Source organism: Spea bombifrons, chromosome 3 (genome assembly GCF_027358695.1).
Source record: "Spea bombifrons isolate aSpeBom1 chromosome 3, aSpeBom1.2.pri, whole genome shotgun sequence".
NCBI lineage: Eukaryota > Metazoa > Chordata > Amphibia > Anura > Pelobatidae > Spea > Spea bombifrons.
Genome location: NC_071089.1, coordinates 32,780,431 through 32,806,344, shown reverse-complemented (window position 1 = coordinate 32,806,344; position 25,914 = coordinate 32,780,431). Strand labels below are relative to the sequence as shown.

General features: G+C 44.6%; 1 long non-coding RNA gene across 1 annotated transcript; it reads right to left on the bottom strand.

The window, feature by feature from the left end:
• Positions 1-3,350: 3,350 nt before the first annotated feature.
• Positions 3,351-4,107, bottom strand: LOC128483847 (uncharacterized). The gene is made up of 2 exons (XR_008351115.1): positions 4,074-4,107; positions 3,351-3,721 (listed from the first exon to the last, which is right to left on the bottom strand). It is a non-coding gene; the product is annotated as an uncharacterized LOC128483847 (long non-coding RNA).
• Between the last annotated feature and the right edge of the window lie 21,807 nt (positions 4,108-25,914).

Sequence of the window (25,914 nt, the reverse complement as noted above, 5' to 3'; positions counted from 1 at the left end):
TTCCTCTTTTCTTGGTCTTCAGCCTGATGGCTTACCAAGGCTTGTGGTTCCTTGGGGCCATTCCTTCTCTAGAGCTAGGACAAGCATGACTGCCAGGGCAGGTCAAAGCTTCTTTTGATTGTTGGTTTGAGACACTGTGCTCTCAAGAGGTTTCCCCTGGCAACCTATCTAGTGGGTGTCTGTCGCCCATTTCAACAAGCAAAGTTGCACAAGATGCAACAGTTTCAATGTAGAGTTTCAATGGGTAGAGGTATTCCTGAAAAAAAAACCACTCACAGTGGTCCATAGCTAGGAACTTCCAAATATCAAGAAATACTTTCTCAGCCATTAAACTTCCTGCAGGTGGAAACGAGTCTTTATTCAGATGCATCCATTCTGATATGCCAAAAAGGGCCTTCTACATGTAGACCTGATGGCAGCAAAGGCAGAATTTGTCGGTCTATGTTAATTGGTGAAACAAAGAAAACCTTGATATAACCTTGAAATATCTTGAAAACAAATTTTGGTCTGATACTAGTAATACAAAAATAATGGAAGTTTGTGTCCATAGATAAACACAGCATACTGCCACAAGATGGCACTCTTAAGACACCAAAGAAAACCCCAAACATTTGTACTAAGTTTGCTTTGAATGTCTCTCAGCATAACTTACTGGAAGGCGAGAGTAGTTGTAGCCTCTCAATTTCTGGTCCTCAAGTTATCCACCTTCAGTTTCTGCCAGAATGAATCAACAACAAATAGCTGCAAAGGCACACTCCAGACATGGTATGCCCTTTAATACATATCATAGCCAAGTTATACAGTATTTTAGCTTTTTTTCTTTTTGCATTAAAATGGAACGTTTGGGGGGAGGTTGAATAGTAAATTGGGACTCCCACAATTTTTTACTAATCATAATTTTAAAAATAACAAATTAACCCAATAGAGTGCTAGCTATGTAGGAGATATGTAGCTGGCTGAGTGGGCTCGAATGGCCAGCCTCATATCTTCAAGTAGTATGGTAGTTTTTTTTTTTAGGGATATATTTTTCCACTGCTAACAGGTCCCAACTATACTTTTAAACTTGTATAAAAATCAATTCTAGTGCAAAGTGTGAGTTGCTATGTATATGAAACAAAATGTAATATTTTACTCCAAGGCATACTGAAAAGACAGGAAAAGATATGTAAATCCACTTACACAAGTCACTCACACTCATACTCACTAACATACACGCCATCTCACCCTACTTACACAATTACACATCCATGCTCACACACAGACACAAAAGTCCACATCTATGCTCATACACAAGTCCACATCTATGCTCATACACAAGTCCACATCCATGATCACACAGGTACACATCCGTGATCACCATCCCTGGGAACTCTCCGGGTTTGACCCGGAGATTGCCGGGTGAGCACTGCTTCTCTGGTTCTCCGGGTCAAGACCTGAATACTCCAAGAGCGGGGTCTTGACACATTCCATTTTTCCTTTAAATGGAACACCCCCGAAGTCAGAGAGAACTCTCACCGACGTCAACGGGACCGCCCACCGACATCACAGGACCACTACTGACGTCAGTGTGTAGTGCTGGCCGCGTCCCGTAAGGAAGTTCCCAGGTATGATGGTCACACATGTACACACAAGAAAGGAGATTTAGTCTAAAGCAGAGGAAAGGGGTTTTTTACAGTAAGAACAATAAGGATGTGGAAGTCTCTGCCTGCAGAGGTAGTTTTATCGGAGTCTGTACAGACATTTAAACAGCAACTGGATGGATACTTGGAAAAACATTACATTCGGGGATATAATCTTTAATTATGGGGAAACAGCTTATTGATCCAAGGAGCAATCTGACTGCCATTGTGGGGTCAAGAAGGATTTTTTTTCCGTGGTTAGTGCAAAATTGGAAAAAGACAAACTGGGGTTTTTTTGCCTTCTTTTGGATCAACAGCAACAAATGAACAGATATAGGAAAGGCTGAACTTGATGGACGCATGTCTTTTTTCAGCCTATATAACTATGTAATATCCATGCTCATACACACATACACATCCATGATCACACACACATAAGTACACATCCATGACCAAACACACACACACATATAGATATATATATACAACCCTCCTGCCCCCGCTTATCTCTCTCCACTCCCCCAACCCAATCTACCCCCTTCTCACACTATCTACCCCCTCTCCCCCCTTCTCAGGCTATCTACACCCTCTCCCTACCCCTTTTCACTATCAACCCTCTCCCTACCCCCCTTCTCACTATCTACCCTCTCCCTACCCCCTTCTCACTATCTACCCTCCCCCCTTCCCACTATCTACCCTCCCCCCCTTCCCACTATCTACCCTCTCCCTACCCCCCTTCTCACTATCTACCCTCTCCCTACCCCACTTTGTAGGTCACTTACCATGCAGTCCTGTGGTGGGCATGCAAGGCCTCTGTCTCGCTGCTCTGCCACGGTGTGGCAATAGTATTGATTTTAAATAAAATAGGAATAGTTGTTTATTTGTTTTAAATTTTACCACTCACCTAAATTCTACATGATTTTAATCTTCCAACTAAAAGTGACGATCTGACTAGTAATAGTGATGGTCACACATCAAAGAACGTGTTTGCGAGTCAAATCAAATACATGTATACAAGGGCAACTACTCAATGACACCATGTTACATGTTAAAGAGATTCACTCTGGTTCTGTTAACCTGCATGAGATTCACACCTAACATATGCATATGGACACATCATGGAGGACACTGACTCATCCACACAGTTGTCTAAGCTCCCATAAAAAGTAATGCTTTCGAGAAATTTCCTCTGCTAACTTCCTCTTATGTTCGATGACTTCAAGTTAAGAAAATTTAAGTTTCTTGCAAATTCCTCATCTATGTGAAGGAAGCTTTACTTGATAGATAAAGGAATATAAATGTTTATTTTACCATTATGTAATATTTTGAGACATTATGTAAATGTCTTTAAAGTGCTTTATAGATCTTTTTGCATCATTCTTGTGTTTTTTATGACATACAGCTGCCTATTTGAATCAATTTATTTTCATAATGGTTGGAAGATTTAGTATGTTATAAGCATATATTGGAATTCACTGTATTTTCCACAGTAGAATATATGATTAGTAGATCATAAACAGGTCATACCCTCAGTTTTGTTCAACTGTGATGGTCTGATAGGGAGACTAAATACTGAATTGTCCATTTCAAAATCAGATGCCCTACTGCCAAATGAAGAGAAAGGCTGAGGTCCACAAGTTAAACCACGTGAAAATGTCACAAGTAGGATAATAAACAAGACAATGAGTACATTTGAACTTTAAGATTATAGTATTTATTAGAAAAAATCGGTAGTTGAAAGTTACAAGTAAGTACCACCTAGCATAATGTGGTTTTTGATATTCTCTACAAAAAGCCTGGTCAAGTACATTAAGTAGGACTCGAGAGTACAGAAAACGCCCTCTGGACTCACTTAGAGTCATCCTCCAGCACTCAGGAGAGGAAAAACCCCATGGGGGAAACCTCTGGGGATCCATGGCTAAAAGGACTGCCATCCCTCTAGGCAATAAGAGGTTAGTAATTAAACTGAGGTTGCAAGCACAATTGTGCTGGAAGTAGAATGGACTTGGTGAAGGTGGCTCTGTGGATCTTATTATTATACAATTGGAACTTTATAACTTGTTCAGGTAATGTTGAAGGAAAGATGATCATCATGCTCACTTCTAAAAGGGAAAGCAACATAAAGAGTTAGAATAACAGCTCTATGTACTAGCTACTGAAAAAAAACATAACTCTTTTGGAATATAGAGCTATAGAGGTAATCTTTATATTAACTCTGTACCCCTACTACAAAACATGTGTCTTTAGGGATGTTAGTGTGTGTATGTATGTGTTCCAAAGTATGTTAGTGTTTGTGGGTATGTTGGCATGTGTGTGGATATTTTAGCATGTGCTTGTGTCTGGATATCTGTGTGTTAATGTAGCTGTCCCTTCTGCGATCAGTGCATGGATCTACCATGCTCTTTTGCATTTAAGAACTCAAGCCTTACAACGTAAGATAAGCGCCTTCCTTACCTGGTTCTACCTGCATCTCTCCTCAGTGAGTATGTCATGTAAGGCCTCTGGCCTTACCCTTCAGGTGATTCTTTGTCTATCCTGCGGTCCTAAGGGTGTATAGTATTGTAAGCACCCTCCTTACAGGGTTCTAACTGCACCTGTCTACTGTCTGTGTCTCTTCAGGCTATGAGTGATAATTTCATGTAAGGACTCTGGCCTTACCCTTCAGGTGATTCTTTGTCTCTGACTATCCTGCGGTCCTAAGGGTATATAGTACTAAGCGCTATTATCAGGAACCACGACAGGTCGAAATCCACCTGTCTGGAAACTTTCTCTCTATCAGGTTCCTGCAACGCTGGTCCTCCAAGTGTTACACTATCCGTGTTTGTGTTGGTAGCTTGGTATATGTTAGTGTGAGTGTCTGTGTGTGTTAGTGTAACTGTCACCTCCGCGATAAGTCTCTGGATCTGCCAATTGTTACATCTGCCATCGCTAACAGGCTCTCACCAGGCAATCTATTTTGCATTTAAAAACGCAAGCCTTTACAGACAAAGTAAGACGAGCACCCTCCGTATAGGGTTCTAACTGCACCTGTCCACCTGTCTGTGTCTCTTCAGGCTATGAGGTATAATGTCATTTAAGGACTCTGGCCTTACCATTCAGGTGATTCTTTGTCTCTGACTATCCTGCGGTCCTAAGGGTGTATAGTATTGAGCGCTATTATCAGGAACCACGACAGGTCAAAGCCCACCTGTCTGGAAACTTTCTCTTAATCAGGTTCCTGCAACGCTGGTCCTCCAAGTGTTACACTATACGTGTTTGTGTCTAGGTGTTTGTGTTAGTGGCTTGGTATATGTTAGTGTGAGTGTCTGTGTGTGTTAGTGTAACTATCCCCTCCGCGATAAGTCTATGGATCTGCCAATTGATGCATCTGCCATCGCTAACAGGCTCTCAACAGGGAATCTTTTTTGCATTTAAAAACTCAACCCTTTACAGACAAAGTAAGACAAGCACCCTCCTTACAGGGTTCTAACTGCACCTGTCCACCTGTCTGTGTCTCTTCAGGCTATGAGTGATAATTTCATGTAAGGACTCTGACCTTACCCTTCACGTGATTCTTTGTCTCTGACTATCCTGCGGTCCTAAGGGTGTATAATACTGAGCGCTATTATCAGGAACCACGACAGGTCAAAGCCCACCTGTCTGGAAACTTTCTCTCTATCAGGTTCCTGCAACGCTGGTCCTCCAAGTGTTACACTATACGTGTTTGTGTCTAGGTGTTTGTGTTAGTGGCTTGGTATATGTTAGTGTGAGTGTCTGTGTGTGTTAGTGTAACTGTCCCCTCCGCGATAAGTCTCTGGATCTGCCAATTGTTACATCTGCCATCGCTAACAGGCTCTCAACAGGGAATCTTTTTTGCATTTAAAAACTCAAGCCTTTACAGACAAAGTAAGACAAGGACCGTCCTTACAGGGTTCTAACTGCACCTGTCCACCTGTCTATCTCTCTTCAGGCTATGAGTGATAATTTCATGTAAGGACTCTGGCCTTACCCTTCAGGTGATTCTTTGTCTCTGACTATCCTGCGGTCCTAAGGGTGAATAGTACTGAGCGCTATTATCAGGAACCACAACAGGTCAAAGCCCACCTGTCTGGAAACTTTCTCTCTATCAGGTTCCTGCAACGCTGGTCCTCCAAGTGTTACACTATACGTGTTTGTGTCTAGGTGTTTGTGTTGGTAGCTTGGTATATGTTAGTGTGAGTGTCTGTGTGTGTTAGTGTAACTGTCCCCTCCGCGATAAGTCTCTGGATCTGCCAATTGTTACATCTGCCATCGCTAACAGGCTCTCACCAGGCAATCTATTTTGCATTTAAAAACGCAAGCCTTCACAGACAAAGTAAGACAAGCACCCTCCGTATAGGGTTCTAACTGCACCTGTCCACCTGTCTATCTCTCTTCAGGCTATGAGGTATAATGTCATTTAAGGACTCTGGCCTTACCCTTCAGGTGATTCTTTGTCTCTGACTATCCTGCGGTCCTAAGGGTATATAGTACTGAGCGCTATTTTCAGGAACCACGACAGGTCGAAATCCACCTGTCTGGAAACGTTCTCTCTATCAGGTTCCTGCAACGCTGGTCCTCCAAGTGTTACACTATACGTGTTTGTGTCTAGGTGTTTGTGTTGGTAGCTTGGTATATGTTAGTGTGAGTGTCTGTGTGTGTTAGTGTAACTATCCCCTCCGGGATAAGTCTCTGGATCTGCCAATTGTTACATCTGCCATCGCTAACAGGCTCTCAACAGGGAATCTTTTTTGCATTTAAAAACTCAAGCCTTTACAGACAAAGTAAGACAAGGACCCTCCTTACAGGGTTCTAACTGCACCTGTCCACCTGTCTGTGTCTCTTCAGGCTATGAGTGATAATTTCATGTAAGGACTCTGGCCTTACCCTTCAGGTGATTCTTTTTCTCTGACTATCCTGCGGTCCTAAGGGTATATAGTACTGAGCGCTATTATCAGGAACCACAACAGGTCAAAGCCCACCTGTCTGGAAACTTTCTCTTTATCAGGTTCCTGCAACGCTGGTCCTCCAAGTGTTACACTATACGTGTTTGTGTCTAGGTGTTTGTGTTAGTGGCTTGGTATATGTTAGTGTAAGTGTCTGTGTGTGTTAGTGTAACTATCCCCTCCGCGATAAGTCTCTGGATCTGCCAATTGATGCATCTGCCATCGCTAACAGGCTCTCAACAGGGAATCTTTTTTGCATTTAAAAACTCAACCCTTTACAGACAAAGTAAGACGAGCACCCTCCTTACAGGGTTCTAACTGCACCTGTCTACTGTCTGTGTCTCTTCAGGCTATGAGTGATAATTTCATGTAAGGACTCTGGCCTTACCCTTCAGGTGATTCTTTGTCTCTGACTATCCTGCGGTCCTAAGGGTATATAGTACTGAGCGCTATTATCAGGAACCACGACAGGTCGAAATCCACCTGTCTGGAAACTTTCTCTCTATCAGGTTCCTGCAACGCTGGTCCTCCAAGTGTTACACTATACGTGTTTGTGTCTAGGTGTTTGTGTTAGTAGCTTGGTACATGTTAGTGTGAGTGTCTGTGTGTGTTAGTGTAACTGTCCCCTCCGGGATAAGTCTCTGGATCTGACAATTGTTACATCTGCCATCGCTAACAGGCTCTCAACAGGGAATCTTTTTTGCATTTAAAAACTCAAGCCGTTACAGACAAAGTAAGACAAGCACCCTCCGTATAGGGTTCTAACTGCACCTGTCCACCTGTCTGTGTCTCTTCAGGCTATGAGGTATAATGTCATTTAAGGACTCTAGCCTTACCCTTCAGGTGATTCTTTGTCTCTGACTATCCTGCGGTCCTAAGGGTGTATAGTATTGAGCGCTATTATCAGGAACCACGACAGGTCAAAGCCCACCTGTCTGGAAACTTTCTCTTTATCAGGTTCCTGCAACGCTGGTCCTCCAAGTGTTACACTATACGTGTTTGTGTCTAGGTGTTTGTGTTAGTGGCTTGGTATATGTTAGTGTGAGTGTCTGTGTGTGTTAGTGTAACTATCCCCTCCGCGATAAGTCTCTGGATCTGCCAATTGTTGCATCTGCCATCGCTAACAGGCTCTCAACAGGGAATCTTTTTTGCATTTAAAAACTCAAGCCTTTACAGACAAAGTAAATCAAGCACCCTCCTTACAGGGTTCTAACTGCACCTGTCCACCTGTCTATCTCTCTTCAGGCTATGAGTGATAATTTCATGTAAGGACTCTGGCCTTACCCTTCAGGTGATTCTTTGTCTCTGACTATCCTGCGGTCCTAAGGGTGAGTAGTACTGAGCGCCATTATCAGGAACCACGACAGGTCAATGCCCACCTGTCTGGAAACTTTCTATCAGGTTCCTGCAACGCTGGTCCTCCAAGTGTTACACTATACGTGTTTGTGTCTAGGTGTTTGTGTTAGTGGCTTGGTATATATTAGTGTGAGTGTCTGTGTGTGTTAGTGTAACTGTCCCCTCCGCAATAAGTCTCTGGATCTGCCAATTGTTACATCTGCCATCGCTAACAGGCTCTCAACAGGGAATCTTTTTTGCATTTAAAAACTCAAGCCTTTACAGACAAAGTAAGACAAGCACCCTCCTTACAGGGTTCTAACTGCACCTGTCCACCTGTCTATCTCTCTTCAGGCTATGAGTGATAATTTCATGTAAGGACTCTGGCCTTACCCTTCAGGTGATTCTTTGTCTCTGACTATCCTGCGGTCCTAAGGGTGAATAGTACTGAGCGCTATTATCAGGAACCACAACAGGTCAAAGCCCACCTGTCTGGAAACTTTCTCTCTATCAGGTTCCTGCAACGCTGGTCCTCCAAGTGTTACACTATACGTGTTTGTGTCTAGGTGTTTGTGTTGGTAGCTTGGTATATGTTAGTGTGAGTGTCTGTGTGTGTTAGTGTAACTGTCCCCTCCGCGATAAGTCTCTGGATCTGCCAATTGTTACATCTGCCATCGCTAACAGGCTCTCACCAGGCAATCTATTTTGCATTTAAAAACGCAAGCCTTCACAGACAAAGTAAGACAAGCACCCTCCGTATAGGGTTCTAACTGCACCTGTCCACCTGTCTATCTCTCTTCAGGCTATGAGGTATAATGTCATTTAAGGACTCTGGCCTTACCCTTCAGGTGATTCTTTGTCTCTGACTATCCTGCGGTCCTAAGGGTGTAGAGTATTGAGCGCTATTATCAGGAACCACGACAGGTCAAAGCCCACCTGTCTGGAAACTTTCTCTTTATCAGGTTCCTGCAACGCTGGTCCTCCAAGTGTTACACTATACGTGTTTGTGTCTAGGTGTTTGTGTTAGTAGCTTGGTATATGTTAGTATGAGTGTCTGTGTGTGTTAGTGTAACTATCCCCTCCGGGATAAGTCTCTGGATCTGCCAATTGTTACATCTGCCATCGCTAACAGGCTCTCAACAGGGAATCCTTTTTGCATTTAAAAACTCAAGCCTTTACAGACAAAGTAAGACGAGCACCCTCGTTACAGGGTTCTAACTGCACCTGTCCACCTGTCTGTGTCTCTTCAGGGTATGAGTGATAATTTCATGTAAGGACTCTGGCCTTACCCTTCAGGTGATTCTTTGTCTCTGACTATCCTGCGGTCCTAAGGGTGAATAGTATTGAGCGCTATTATCAGGAACCACGACAGGTCAAAGCCCACCTGTCTGGAAACGTTCTCTCTATCAGGTTCATGCAACGCTGGTCCTCCAAGTGTTACACTATACGTGTTTGTGTCTAGGTGTTTGTGTTAGTAGCTTGGTATATGTTAGTGTGAGTGTCTGTGTGTGTTAGTGTAACTATTCCCTCCGGGATAAGTCTCTGGATCTGCCAATTGTTACATCTGCCATCGCTAACAGGCTCTCAACAGGGAATCTTTTTTGCATTTAAAAACTCAAGCCGTTACAGACAAAGTAAGACAAGCACCCTCCTTACAGGGTTCTAACTGCACCTGTCCACCTGTCTGTGTCTCTTCAGGGTATGAGTGATAATTTCATGTAAGGACTCTGGCCTTACCCTTCAGGTGATTCTTTGTCTCTGACTATCCTGCGGTCCTAAGGGTGAATAGTACTGAGCGCTATTATCAGGAACCACAACAGGTCAAAGCCCACCTGTTTGGAAACTTTCTCTCTATCAGGTTCCTGCAACGCTGGTCCTCCAAGTGTTACACTATACGTGTTTGTGTCTAGGTGTTTGTGTTAGTAGCTTGGTATATGTTAGTATGAGTGTCTGTGTGTGTTAGTGTAACTGTCACCTCCGCGATAAGTCTCTGGATCTGCCAATTGTTACATCTGCCATCGCTAACAGGCTCTCACCAGGCAATCTATTTTGCATTTAAAAACGCAAGCCTTCACAGACAAAGTAAGACAAGCACCCTCCGTATAGGGTTCTAACTGCACCTGTCCACCTGTCGGTGTCTCTTCATGCTATGAGTGATAATTTCATGTAAGGACTCTGACCTTACCCTTCAGGTGATTCTTTGTCTCTGACTATCCTGCGGTCCTAAGGGTGAATAGTACTGAGCGCCATTATCAGGAACCACGACAGGTCAATGCCCACCTGTCTGGAAACTTTCTATCAGGTTCCTGCAACGCTGGTCCTCCAAGTGTTACACTATACGTGTTTGTGTCTAGGTGTTTGTGTTAGTGGCTTGGTACATGTTAGTGTGAGTGTCTGTGTGTGTTAGTGTAACTATCCCCTCAGCGATAAGTCTCTGGATCTGCCAATTGTTACATCTGCCATCGCTAACAGGCTCTCAACAGGGAATCTTTTTTGCATTTAAAAACTCAAGCCTTTACAGACAAAGTAAGACGAGCACCCTCGTTACAGGGTTCTAACTGCACCTGTCCACCTGTCTGTGTCTCTTCAGGGTATGAGTGATAATTTCATGTAAGGACTCTGGCCTTACCCTTCAGGTGATTCTTTGTCTCTGACTATCCTGCGGTCCTAAGGGTATATAGTACTGAGCGCTATTATCAGGAACCACGACAGGTCGAAATCCACCTGTCTGGAAACGTTCTCTCTATCAGGTTCCTGCAACGCTGGTCCTCCAAGTGTTACACTATACGTGTTTGTGTCTAGGTGTTTGTGTTAGTAGCTTGGTATATGTTAGTGTGAGTGTCTGTGTGTGTTAGTGTAACTATCCCCTCCGGGATAAGTCTCTGGATCTGCCAATTGTTACATCTGCCATCGCTAACAGGCTCTCAACAGGGAATCTTTTTTTGCATTTAAAAACTCAAGCCGTTACAGACAAAGTAAGACAAGGACCGTCCTTACAGGGTTCTAACTGCACCTGTCCACCTGTCTATCTCTCTTCAGGCTATGAGTGATAATTTCATGTAAGGACTCTGGCCTTACCCTTCAGGTGATTCTTTGTCTCTGACTATCCTGCGGTCCTAAGGGTATATAGTACTGAGCGCTATTATCAGGAACCACAACAGGTCAAAGCCCACCTGTCTGGAAACTTTCTCTCTATCAGGTTCCTGCAACGCTGGTCCTCCAAGTGTTACACTATACGTGTTTGTGTCTAGGTGTTTGTGTTAGTGGCTTGGTATATGTTAGTGTGAGTGTCTGTGTGTGTTAGTGTAACTGTCCCCTCCGCGATAAGTCTCTGGATCTGCCAATTGTTACATCTGCCATCGCTAACAGGCTCTCACCAGGCAATCTATTTTGCATTTAAAAACGCAAGCCTTCACAGACAAAGTAAGACAAGCACCCTCCTTACAGGGTTCTAACTGCACCTGTCCACCTGTCTGTGTCTCTTCAGGCTATGAGGTATAATGTCATTTAAGGACTCTGGCCTTACCCTTCAGGTGATTCTTTGTCTCTGACTATCCTGCGGTCCTAAGGGTGTATAGTATCGAGCGCTATTATCAGGAACCACGACAGGTCAATGCCCACCTGTCTGGAAACTTTCTCTCTATCAGGTTCCTGCAACGCTGGTCCTCCAAGTGTTACACTATACGTGTTTGTGTCTAGGTGTTTGTGTTAGTAGCTTGGTATATGTTAGTGTGAGTGTCTGTGTGTGTTAGTGTAACTATCCCCTCCGGGATAAGTCTCTGGATCTGCCAATTGTTACATCTGCCATCGCTAACAGGCTCTCAACAGGGAATCTTTTTTGCATTTAAAAACTCAAGCCTTTACAGACAAAGTAAGACGAGCACCCTCGTTACAGGGTTCTAACTGCACCTGTCCACCTGTCTGTGTCTCTTCAGGGTATGAGTGATAATTTCATGTAAGGACTCTGGCCTTACCCTTCAGGTGATTCTTTGTCTCTGACTATCCTGCGGTCCTAAGGGTATATAGTACTGAGCGCTATTATCAGGAACCACAACAGGTCAAAGCCCACCTGTCTGGAAACTTTCTCTCTATCAGGTTCCTGCAACGCTGGTCCTCCAAGTGTTACACTATACGTGTTTGTGTCTAGGTGTTTGTGTTAGTAGCTTGGTACATGTTAGTGTGAGTGTCTGTGTGTGTTAGTGTAATTATCCCCTCCGGGATAAGTCTCTGGATCTGCCAATTGTTACATCTGCCATCGCTAACAGGCTCTCAACAGGGAATCTTTTTTGCATTTAAAAACTCAAGCCGTTACAGACAAAGTAAGACAAGCACCCTCCTTACAGGGTTCTAACTGCACCTGTCCACCTGTCTGTGTCTCTTCAGGCTATGAGTGATAATTTCATGTAAGGACTCTGGCCTTACCCTTCAGGTGATTCTTTGTCTCTGACTATCCTGCGGTCCTAAGGGTGAATAGTACTGAGCGCTATTATCAGGAACCACAACAGGTCAAAGCCCACCTGTTTGGAAACTTTCTCTCTATCAGGTTCCTGCAACGCTGGTCCTCCAAGTGTTACACTATACGTGTTTGTGTCTAGGTGTTTGTGTTAGTAGCTTGGTATATGTTAGTATGAGTGTCTGTGTGTGTTAGTGTAACTATCCCCTCCGGGATAAGTCTCTGGATCTGCCAATTGTTACATCTGCCATCGCTAACAGGCTCTCACCAGGCAATCTATTTTGCATTTAAAAACGCAAGCCTTCACAGACAAAGTAAGACAAGCACCCTCCGTATAGGGTTCTAACTGCACCTGTCCACCTGTCGGTGTCTCTTCATGCTATGAGTGATAATTTCATGTAAGGACTCTGACCTTACCCTTCAGGTGATTCTTTGTCTCTGACTATCCTGCGGTCCTAAGGGTGAATAGTACTGAGCGCCATTATCAGGAACCACGACAGGTCAATGCCCACCTGTCTGGAAACTTTCTATCAGGTTCCTGCAACGCTGGTCCTCCAAGTGTTACACTATACGTGTTTGTGTCTAGGTGTTTGTGTTAGTGGCTTGGTACATGTTAGTGTGAGTGTCTGTGTGTGTTAGTGTAACTATCCCCTCAGCGATAAGTCTCTGGATCTGCCAATTGTTACATCTGCCATCGCTAACAGGCTCTCAACAGGGAATCTTTTTTGCATTTAAAAACTCAAGCCTTTACAGACAAAGTAAGACGAGCACCCTCCTTACAGGGTTCTAACTGCACCTGTCCACCTGTCTGTGTCTCTTCAGGGTATGAGTGATAATTTCATGTAAGGACTCTGGCCTTACCCTTCAGGTGATTCTTTGTCTCTGACTATCCTGCGGTCCTAAGGGTATATAGTACTGAGCGCTATTATCAGGAACCACAACAGGTCGAAATCCACCTGTCTGGAAACGTTCTCTCTATCAGGTTCCTGCAACGCTGGTCCTCCAAGTGTTACACTATACGTGTTTGTGTCTAGGTGTTTGTGTTAGTAGCTTGGTATATGTTAGTGTGAGTGTCTGTGTGTGTTAGTGTAACTATCCCCTCCGGGATAAGTCTCTGGATCTGCCAATTGTTACATCTGCCATCGCTAACAGGCTCTCAACAGGGAATCATTTTTGCATTTAAAAACTCAAGCCGTTACAGACAAAGTAAGACAAGCACCCTCCTTACAGGGTTCTAACTGCACCTGTCCACCTGTCTATCTCTCTTCAGGCTATGAGTGATAATTTCATGTAAGGACTCTGGCCTTACCCTTCAGGTGATTCTTTGTCTCTGACTATCCTGCGGTCCTAAGGGTATATAGTACTGAGCGCTATTATCAGGAACCACAACAGGTCAAAGCCCACCTGTTTGGAAACTTTCTCTCTATCAGGTTCCTGCAACGCTGGTCCTCCAAGTGTTACACTATACGTGTTTGTGTCTAGGTGTTTGTGTTAGTAGCTTGATATATGTTAGTGTGAGTGTCTGTGTGTGTTAGTGTAACTGTCACCTCCGCGATAAGTCTCTGGATCTGCCAATTGTTACATCTGCCATCGCTAACAGGCTCTCACCAGGCAATCTATTTTGCATTTAAAAACGCAAGCCTTCACAGACAAAGTAAGACAAGCACCCTCCGTATAGGGTTCTAACTGCACCTGTCCACCTGTCTGTGTCTCTTCAGGCTATGAGGTATAATGTCATTTAAGGACTCTGGCCTTACCCTTCAGGTGATTCTTTGTCTCTGACTATCCTGCGGTCCTAAGGGTGTATAGTATCGAGCGCTATTATCAGGAACCACGACAGGTCAAAGCCCACCTGTCTGGAAACGTTCTCTCTATCAGGTTCATGCAACGCTGGTCCTCCAAGTGTTACACTATACGTGTTTGTGTCTAGGTGTTTGTGTTAGTAGCTTGGTACATGTTAGTGTGAGTGTCTGTGTGTGTTAGTGTAACTATCCCCTCCGGGATAAGTCTCTGGATCTGCCAATTGTTACATCTGCCATCGCTAACAGGCTCTCAACAGGGAATCTTTTTTGCATTTAAAAACTCAAGCCGTTACAGACAAAGTAAGACAAGCACCCTCCTTACAGGGTTCTAACTGCACCTGTCCACCTGTCTATCTCTCTTCAGGCTATGAGTGATAATTTCATGTAAGGACTCTGGCCTTACCCTTCAGGTGATTCTTTGTCTCTGACTATCCTGCGGTCCTAAGGGTGAATAGTACTGAGCGCTATTATCAGGAACCACAACAGGTCAAAGCCCACCTGTTTGGAAACATTCTCTCTATCAGGTTCCTGCAACGCTGGTCCTCCAAGTGTTACACTATACGTGTTTGTGTCTAGGTGTTTGTGTTAGTGGCTTGGTATATGTTAGTGTGAGTGTCTGTGTGTGTTAGTGTAACTGTCCCCTCCGCGATAAGTCTCTGGATCTGCCAATTGTTACATCTGCCATCGCTAACAGGCTCTCACCAGGCAATCTATTTTGCATTTAAAAACGCAAGCCTTCACAGACAAAGTAAGACAAGCACCCTCCGTATAGGGTTCTAACTGCACCTGTCCACCTGTCGGTGTCTCTTCATGCTATGAGTGATAATTTCATGTAAGGACTCTGACCTTACCCTTCAGGTGATTCTTTGTCTCTGACTATCCTGCGGTCCTAAGGGTGAATAGTACTGAGCGCCATTATCAGGAACCACGACAGGTAAATGCCCACCTGTCTGGAAACTTTCTATCAGGTTCCTGCAACGCTGGTCCTCCAAGTGTTACACTATACGTTTTTGTGTCTAGGTGTTTGTGTTAGTGGCTTGGTACATGTTAGTGTGAGTGTCTGTGTGTGTTAGTGTAACTATCCCCTCCGCGATAAGTCTCTGGATCTGCCAAATGTTACATCTGCCATCGCTAACAGGCTCTCAACAGGGAATCTTTTTTGCATTTAAAAACGCAAGCCTTCACAGACAAAGTAAGACAAGCACCCTCCTTACAGGGTTCTAACTGCACCTGTCCACCTGTCTGTGTCTCTTCAGGCTATGAGTGATAATTTCATGTAAGGACTCTGGCCTTACCCTTCAGGTGATTCTTTGTCTCTGACTATCCTGCGGTCCTAAGGGTATATAGTACTGAGCGCTATTATCAGGAACCACAACAGGTCAAAGCCCACCTGTCTGGAAACTTTCTCTCTATCAGGTTCCTGCAACGCTGGTCCTCCAAGTGTTACACTATACGTGTTTGTGTCTAGGTGTTTGTGTTAGTAGCTTGGTACATGTTAGTGTGAGTGTCTGTGTGTGTTAGTGTAACTATCCCCTCCGCGATAAGTCTCTGGATCTGCCAATTGTTACATCTGCCATCGCTAACAGGCTCTCAACAGGGAATCTTTTTTGCATTTAAAAACTCAAGCCGTTACAGACAAAGTAAGACAAGCACCCTCCTTACAGGGTTCTAACTGCACCTGTCCACCTGTCTCTCTCTCTTCAGGCTATGAGTGATAATTTCATGTAAGGACTCTGGCCTTACCCTTCAGGTGATTCTTTGTCTCTGACTATCCTGCGGTCCTAAGGGTGAATAGTACTGAGCGCTATTATCAGGAACCACAACAGGTCAAAGCCCACCTGTTTGGAAACTTTCTCTCTATCAGGTTCCTGCAACGCTGGTCCTCCAAGTGTTACACTATACGTGTTTGTGTCTAGGTGTTTGTGTTAGTAGCTTGGTATATTTTAGTATGAGTGTCTGTGTGTGTTAGTGTAACTATCCCCTCCGGGATAAGTCTCTGGATCTGCCAATTGTTACATCTGCCATCGCTAACAGGCTCTCACCAGGCAATCTATTTTGCATTTAAAAACGCAAGCCTTCACAGACAAAGTAAGACAAGCACCCTCCGTATAGGGTTCTAACTGCACCTGTCCACCTGTCGGTGTCTCTTCATGCTATGAGTGATAATTTCATGTAAGGACTCTGACCTTACCCTTCAGGTGATTCTTTGTCTCTGACTATCCTGCGGTCCTAAGGGTGAATAGTACTGAGCGCCATTATCAGGAACCACGACAGGTCAAAGCCCACCTGTCTGGAAACTTTCTATCAGGTTCCTGCAACGCTGGTCCTCCAAGTGTTACACTATACGTGTTTGTGTCTAGGTGTTTGTGTTAGTGGCTTGGTACATGTTAGTGTGAGTGTCTGTGTGTGTTAGTGTAACTATCCCCTCCGCGATAAGTCTCTGGATCTGCCAAATGTTACATCTGCCATCGCTAACAGGCTCTCAACAGGGAATCTTTTTTGCATTTAAAAACTCAAGCCTTTACAGACAAAGTAAGTCGAGCACCCTCGTTACAGGGTTCTAACTGCACCTGTCCACCTGTCTGTGTCTCTTCAGGGTATGAGTGATAATTTCATGTAAGGACTCTGGCCTTACCCTTCAGGTGATTCTTTGTCTCTGTCTATCCTGCGGACCTAAGGGTGAATAGTACTGAGCGATATTATCAGGAACCACAACAGGTCAAAGCCCACCTGTCTGGAAACGTTCTCTCTATCAGGTTCCTGCAACGCTGGTCCTCCAAGTGTTACACTATACGTGTTTGTGTCTAGGTGTTTGTGTTAGTAGCTTGGTATATGTTAGTGTGAGTGTCTGTGTGTGTTAGTGTAACTATCCCCTCCGGGATAAGTCTCTGGATCTGCCAATTGTTACATCTGCCATCGCTAACAGGCTCTCAACAGGGAATCTTTTTTTGCATTTAAAAACTCAAGCCGTTACAGACAAAGTAAGACAAGGACCGTCCTTACAGGGTTCTAACTGCACCTGTCCACCTGTCTATCTCTCTTCAGGCTATGAGTGATAATTTCATGTAAGGACTCTGGCCTTACCCTTCAGGTGATTCTTTGTCTCTGACTATCCTGCAGTCCTAAGGGTATATAGTACTGAGCGCTATTACCAGGAACCACAACAGGTCAAAGCCCACCTGTCTGGAAACTTTCTCTCTATCAGGTTCCTGCAACGCTGGTCCTCCAAGTGTTACACTATACGTGTTTGTGTCTAGGTGTTTGTGTTAGTAGCTTGGTATATGTTAGTGTGAGTGTCTGTGTGTGTTAGTGTAACTATCCCCTCCGGGATAAGTCTCTGGATCTGCCAATTGTTACATCTGCCATCGCTAACAGGCTCTCAACAGGGAATCATTTTTGCATTTAAAAACTCAAGCCGTTACAGACAAAGTAAGACAAGCACCCTCCTTACAGGGTTCTAACTGCACCTGTCCACCTGTCTCTCTCTCTTCAGGCTATGAGTGATAATTTCATGTAAGGACTCTGGCCTTACCCTTCAGGTGATTCTTTGTCTCTGACTATCCTGCGGTCCTAAGGGTGAATAGTACTGAGCGCTATTATTAGGAACCACAACAGGTCAAAGCCCACCTGTTTGGAAACATTCTCTCTATCAGGTTCCTGCAACGCTGGTCCTCCAAGTGTTACACTATACGTGTTTGTGTCTAGGTGTTTGTGTTAGTAGCTTGATATATGTTAGTGTGAGTGTCTGTGTGTGTTAGTGTAACTGTCACCTCCGCGATAAGTCTCTGGATCTGCCAATTGTTACATCTGCCATCGCTAACAGGCTCTCACCAGGCAATCTATTTTGCATTTAAAAACGCAAGCCTTCACAGACAAAGTAAGACAAGCACCCTCCGTATAGGGTTCTAACTGCACCTGTCCACCTGTCTGTGTCTTTTCAGGCTATGAGGTATAATGTCATTTAAGGACTCTGGCCTTACCCTTCAGGTGATTCTTTGTCTCTGACTATCCTGCGGTCCTAAGGGTGTATAGTATCGAGCGCTATTATCAGGAACCACAACAGGTCAAAGCCCACCTGTTTGGAAACATTCTCTCTATCAGGTTCCTGCAACGCTGGTCCTCCAAGTGTTACACTATACGTGTTTGTGTCTAGGTGTTTGTGTTAGTAGCTTGGTATATGTTAGTGTGAGTGTCTGTGTGTGTTAGTGTAACTATCCCCTCCGGGATAAGTCTCTGGATCTGCCAATTGTTGCATCTGCCATCGCTAACAGGCTCTCAACAGGGAATCTTTTTTGCATTTAAAAACTCAAGCCTTTACAGACAAAGTAAGACGAGCACCCTCGTTACAGGGTTCTAACTGCACCTGTCCACCTGTCTGTGTCTCTTCAGGCTATGAGTGATAATTTCATGTAAGGACTCTGACCTTACCCTTCAGGTGATTCTTTGTCTCTGACTATCCTGCGGTCCTAAGGGTGAATAGTACTGAGCGCCATTATCAGGAACCACGACAGGTCAATGCCCACCTGTCTGGAAACTTTCTATCAGGTTCCTGCAACGCTGGTCCTCCAAGTGTTACACTATACGTGTTTGTGTCTATGTGTTTGTGTTAGTAGCTTGGTACATGTTAGTGTGAGTGTCTGTGTGTGTTAGTGTAACTATCCCCTCCGCGATAAGTCTCTGGATCTGCCAATTGTTACATCTGCCATCGCTAACAGGCTCTCAACAGGGAATCTTTTTTGCATTTAAAAACTCAAGCCTTTACAGACAAAGTAAGACGAGCACCCTCGTTACAGGGTTCTAACTGCACCTGTCCACCTGTCTGTGTCTCTTCAGGGTATGAGTGATAATTTCATGTAAGGACTCTGGCCTTACCCTTCAGGTGATTCTTTGTCTCTGACTATCCTGCGGTCCTAAGGGTATATAGTACTGAGCGCTATTATCAGGAACCACGACAGGTCGAAATCCACCTGTCTGGAAACGTTCTCTCTATCAGGTTCCTGCAACGCTGGTCCTCCAAGTGTTACACTATACGTGTTTGTGTCTAGGTGTTTGTGTTAGTAGCTTGGTATATGTTAGTGTGAGTGTCTGTGTGTGTTAGTGTAACTATCCCCTCCGGGATAAGTCTCTGGATCTGCCAATTGTTACATCTGCCATCGCTAACAGGCTCTCAACAGGGAATCTTTTTTTGCATTTAAAAACTCAAGCCGTTACAGACAAAGTAAGACAAGGACCGTCCTTACAGGGTTCTAACTGCACCTGTCCACCTGTCTGTGTCTCTTCAGGGTATGAGTGATAATTTCATGTAAGGACTCTGGCCTTACCCTTCAGGTGATTCTTTGTCTCTGACTATCCTGCAGTCCTAAGGGTATATAGTACTGAGCGCTATTACCAGGAACCACGACAGGTCAAAGCCCACCTGTCTGGAAACTTTCTCTCTATCAGGTTCCTGCAACGCTGGTCCTCCAAGTGTTACACTATACGTGTTTGTGTCTAGGTGTTTGTGTTAGTAGCTTGGTACATGTTAGTGTGAGTGTCTGTGTGTGTTAGTGTAACTATCCCCTCCGGGATAAGTCTCTGGATCTGCCAATTGTTACATCTGCCATCGCTAACAGGCTCTCAACAGGGAATCTTTTTTGCATTTAAAAACTCAAGCCTTTACAGACAAAGTAAGACAAGCACCCTCCTTACAGGGTTCTAACTGCACCTGTCCACCTGTCTGTGTCTCTTCAGGCTATGAGTGATAATTTCATGTAAGGACTCTGGCCTTACCCTTCAGGTGATTCTTTGTCTCTGACTATCCTGCGGTCCTAAGGGTATATAGTACTGAGCGCTATTATCAGGAACCACGACAGGTCAAAGCCCACCTGTCTGGAAACTTTCTCTCTATCAGGTTCCTGCAACGCTGGTCCTCCAAGTGTTACACTATACGTGTTTGTGTCTAGGTGTTTGTGTTAGTAGCTTGGTATATGTTAGTGTGAGTGTCTGTGTGTGTTAGTGTAACTATCCCCTCCGGGATAAGTCTCTGGATCTGCCAATTGTTACATCTGCCATCGCTAACAGGCTCTCAACAGGGAATCTTTTTTGCATTTAAAAACTCAAGCCTTTACAGACAAAGTAAGACGAGCACCCTCGTTACAGGGTTCTATCTGCACCTGTCCACCTGTCTGTGTCTCTTCAGGGTATGAGTGATAATTTCATGTAAGGACTCTGGCCTTACCCTTCAGGTGATTCTTTGTCTCTGACTATCCTGCGGTCCTAAGGGTGAATAGTACTGAGCGCTATTATCAGGAACCACAACAGGTCAAAGCCCACCTGTCTGGAAACTTTCTCTCTATCAGGTTCCTGCAACGCTGGTCCTCCAAGTGTTACACTATACGTGTTTGTGTCTAGGTGTTTGTGTTAGTAGCTTGGTACATGTTAGTGTGAGTGTCTGTGTGTGTTAGTGTAACTGTCCCCTCCGGGATAAGTCTCTGGATCTGCCAATTGTTACATCTGCCATCGCTAACAGGCTCTCACCAGGCAATCTATTTTGCATTTAAAAACGCAAGCCTTCACAGACAAAGTAAGACAAGCACCCTCCTTACAGGGTTCTAACTGCACCTGTCCACCTGTCTGTGTCTCTTCAGGCTATGAGGTATAATGTCATTTAAGGACTCTGGCCTTACCCTTCAGGTGATTCTTTGTCTCTGACTATCCTGCGGTCCTAAGGGTGTATAGTACTGAGCGCTATTATCAGGAACCACGACAGGTCAAAGCCCACCTGTCTGGAAACTTTCTCTCTATCAGGTTCCTGCAACGCTGGTCCTCCAAGTGTTACACTATACGTGTTTGTGTCTAGGTGTTTGTGTTAGTAGCTTGGTATATGTTAGTGTGAGTGTCTGTGTGTGTTAGTGTAACTATCCCCTCCACGATAAGTCTCTGGATCTGCCAATTGTTACATCTGCCATCGCTAACAGGCTCTCACCAGGCAATCTATTTTGCATTTAAAAACGCAAGCCTTCACAGACAAAGTAAGACAAGCACCCTCCGTATAGGGTTCTAACTGCACCTGTCCACCTGTCGGTGTCTCTTCATGCTATGAGTGATAATTTCATGTAAGGACTCTGACCTTACCCTTCAGGTGATTCTTTGTCTCTGACTATCCTGCGGTCCTAAGGGTGAATAGTACTGAGCGCCATTATCAGGAACCACGACAGGTCAATGCCCACCTGTCTGGAAACTTTCTATCAGGTTCCTGCAACGCTGGTCCTCCAAGTGTTACACTATACGTGTTTGTGTCTATGTGTTTGTGTTAGTAGCTTGGTACATGTTAGTGTGAGTGTCTGTGTGTGTTAGTGTAACTATCCCCTCCGCGATAAGTCTCTGGATCTGCCAATTGTTACATCTGCCATCGCTAACAGGCTCTCACCAGGCAATCTTTTTTGCATTTAAAAACTCAAGCCTTTACAGACAAAGTAAGACGAGCACCCTCGTTACAGGGTTCTAACTGCACCTGTCCACCTGTCTGTGTCTCTTCAGGGTATGAGTGATAATTTCATGTAAGGACTCTGGCCTTACCCTTCAGGTGATTCTTTGTCTCTGACTATCCTGCGGTCCTAAGGGTATATAGTACTGAGCGCTATTATCAGGAACCACGACAGGTCGAAATCCACCTGTCTGGAAACGTTCTCTCTATCAGGTTCCTGCAACGCTGGTCCTCCAAGTGTTACACTATACGTGTTTGTGTCTAGGTGTTTGTGTTAGTAGCTTGGTACATGTTAGTGTGAGTGTCTGTGTGTGTTAGTGTAACTATCCCCTCCGGGATAAGTCTCTGGATCTGCCAATTGTTACATCTGCCATCGCTAACAGGCTCTCAACAGGGAATCTTTTTTGCATTTAAAAACTCAAGCCTTTACAGACAAAGTAAGACAAGCACCCTCCTTACAGGGTTCTAACTGCACCTGTCCACCTGTCTGTGTCTCTTCAGGCTATGAGTGATAATTTCATGTAAGGACTCTGGCCTTACCCTTCAGGTGATTCTTTGTCTCTGACTATCCTGCGGTCCTAAGGGTATATAGTACTGAGCGCTATTATCAGGAACCACGACAGGTCAAAGCCCACCTGTCTGGAAACTTTCTCTCTATCAGGTTCCTGCAACGCTGGTCCTCCAAGTGTTACACTATACGTGTTTGTGTCTAGGTGTTTGTGTTAGTAGCTTGGTATATGTTAGTGTGAGTGTCTGTGTGTGTTAGTGTAACTATCCCCTCCGGGATAAGTCTCTGGATCTGCCAATTGTTACATCTGCCATCGCTAACAGGCTCTCAACAGGGAATCTTTTTTGCATTTAAAAACTCAAGCCGTTACAGACAAAGTAAGACAAGCACCCTCCTTACAGGGTTCTAACTGCACCTGTCCACCTGTCTCTCTCTCTTCAGGCTATGAGTGATAATTTCATGTAAGGACTCTGGCCTTACCCTTCAGGTGATTCTTTGTCTCTGACTATCCTGCGGTCCTAAGGGTGAATAGTACTGAGCGCTATTATCAGGAACCACAACAGGTCAAAGCCCACCTGTTTGGAAACTTTCTCTCTATCAGGTTCCTGCAACGCTGGTCCTCCAAGTGTTACACTATACGTGTTTGTGTCTAGCTGTTTGTGTTAGTAGCTTGGTATATGTTAGTGTGAGTGTCTGTGTGTGTTACTGTAACTATCCCCTCCGCGATAAGTCTCTGGATCTGCCATTTGTTACATCTGCCATCGCTAACAGGCTCTCAACAGGGAATCTTTTTTGCATTTAAAAACTCAAGCCTTTACAGACAAAGTAAGACGAGCACCCTCGTTACAGGGTTCTAACTGCACCTGTCCACCTGTCTGTGTCTCTTCAGGCTATGAGTGATAATTTCATGTAAGGACTCTGACCTTACCCTTCAGGTGATTCTTTGTCTCTGACTATCCTGCGGTCCTAAGGGTGAATAGTAGTGAGCGCCATTATCAGGAACCACGACAGGTCAATGCCCACCTGTCTGGAAACTTTCTATCAGGTTCCTGCAACGCTGGTCCTCCAAGTGTTACACTATACGTGTTTGTGTCTAGGTGTTTGTGTTAGTAGCTTGGTATATGTTAGTGTGAGTGTCTGTGTGTGTTAGTGTAACTAACCCCTCCAGGATAAGTCTCTGGATCTGCCAATTGTTACATCTGCCATCGCTAACAGGCTCTCACCAGGCAATCTATTTTGCATTTAAAAACGCAAGCCTTCACAGACAAAGTAAGACAAGCACCCTCCTTACAGGGTTCTAACTGCACCTGTCCACCTGTCTGTGTCTCTTCAGGCTATGAGGTATAATGTCATTTAAGGACTCTGGCCTTACCCTTCAGGTGATTCTTTGTCTCTGACTATCCTGCGGTCCTAAGGGTGTATAGTACTGAGCGCTATTATCAGGAACCACGACAGGTCAAAGCCCACCTGTCTGGAAACTTTCTCTCTATCAGGTTCCTGCAACGCTGGTCCTCCAAGTGTTACACTATACGTGTTTGTGTCTAGGTGTTTGTGTTAGTAGCTTGGTATATGTTAGTATGAGTGTCTGTGTGTGTTAGTGTAACTATCCCCTCCGGGATAAGTCTCTGGATCTGCCAATTGTTACATCTGCCATCGCTAACAGGCTCTCACCAGGCAATCTATTTTGCATTTAAAAACGCAAGCCTTCACAGACAAAGTAAGACAAGCACCCTCCGTATAGGGTTCTAACTGCACCTGTCCACCTGTCGGTGTCTCTTCATGCTATGAGTGATAATTTCATGTAAGGACTCTGACCTTACCCTTCAGGTGATTCTTTGTCTCTGACTATCCTGCGGTCCTAAGGGTGAATAGTACTGAGCGCCATTATCAGGAACCACGACAGGTCAATGCCCACCTGTCTGGAAACATTCTCTCTATCAGGTTCCTGCAACGCTGGTCCTCCAAGTGTTACACTATACGTGTTTGTGTCTATGTGTTTGTGTTAGTAGCTTGGTACATGTTAGTGTGAGTGTCTGTGTGTGTTAGTGTAACTATCCCCTCCGCGATAAGTCTCTGGATCTGCCAATTGTTACATCTGCCATTGCTAACAGGCTCTCAACAGGGAATCTTTTTTGCATTTAAAAACTCAAGCCTTTACAGACAAAGTAAGACGAGCACCCTCGTTACAGGGTTCTAACTGCACCTGTCCACCTGTCTGTGTCTCTTCAGGGTATGAGTGATAATTTCATGTAAGGACTCTGGCCTTACCCTTCAGGTGATTCTTTGTCTCTGACTATCCTGCGGTCCTAAGGGTATATAGTACTGAGCGCTATTATCAGGAACCACGACAGGTCGAAATCCACCTGTCTGGAAACGTTCTCTCTATCAGGTTCCTGCAACGCTGGTCCTCCAAGTGTTACACTATACGTGTTTGTGTCTAGGTGTTTGTGTTAGTAGCTTGGTATATGTTAGTGTGAGTGTCTGTGTGTGTTAGTGTAACTATCCCCTCCGGGATAAGTCTCTGGATCTGCCAATTGTTACATCTGCCATCGCTAACAGGCTCTCAACAGGGAATCTTTTTTTGCATTTAAAAACTCAAGCCGTTACAGACAAAGTAAGACAAGGACCGTCCTTACAGGGTTCTAACTGCACCTGTCCACCTGTCTATCTCTCTTCAGGCTATGAGTGATAATTTCATGTAAGGACTCTGGCCTTACCCTTCAGGTGATTCTTTGTCTCTGACTATCCTGCGGTCCTAAGGGTATATAGTACTGAGCGCTATTACCAGGAACCACAACAGGTCAAAGCCCACCTGTCTGGAAACTTTCTCTCTATCAGGTTCCTGCAACGCTGGTCCTCCAAGTGTTACACTATACGTTTTTGTGTCTAGGTGTTTGTGTTAGTGGCTTGGTACATGTTAGTGTGAGTGTCTGTGTGTGTTAGTGTAACTATCCCCTCCGCGATAAGTCTCTGGATCTGCCAAATGTTACATCTGCCATCGCTAACAGGCTCTCAACAGGGAATCTTTTTTGCATTTAAAAACTCAAGCCTTTACAGACAAAGTAAGACGAGCACCCTCGTTACAGGGTTCTATCTGCACCTGTCCACCTGTCTGTGTCTCTTCAGGGTATGAGTGATAATTTCATGTAAGGACTCTGGCCTTACCCTTCAGGTGATTCTTTGTCTCTGACTATCCTGCGGTCCTAAGGGTGAATAGTACTGAGCGCTATTATCAGGAACCACAACAGGTCAAAGCCCACCTGTCTGGAAACTTTCTCTCTATCAGGTTCCTGCAACGCTGGTCCTCCAAGTGTTACACTATACGTGTTTGTGTCTAGGTGTTTGTGTTAGTAGCTTGGTATATGTTAGTGTGAGTGTCTGTGTGTGTTAGTGTAACTATCCCCTCCGGGATAAGTCTCTGGATCTGCCAATTGTTACATCTGCCATCGCTAACAGGCTCTCAACAGGGAATCTTTTTTGCATTTAAAAACTCAAGCCGTTACAGACAAAGTAAGACAAGCACCCTCCTTACAGGGTTCTAACTGCACCTGTCCACCTGTCTCTCTCTCTTCAGGCTATGAGTGATAATTTCATGTAAGGACTCTGGCCTTACCCTTCAGGTGATTCTTTGTCTCTGACTATCCTGCGGTCCTAAGGGTGAATAGTACTGAGCGCTATTATCAGGAACCACAACAGGTCAAAGCCCACCTGTTTGGAAACTTTCTCTCTATCAGGTTCCTGCAACGCTGGTCCTCCAAGTGTTACACTATACGTGTTTGTGTCTAGCTG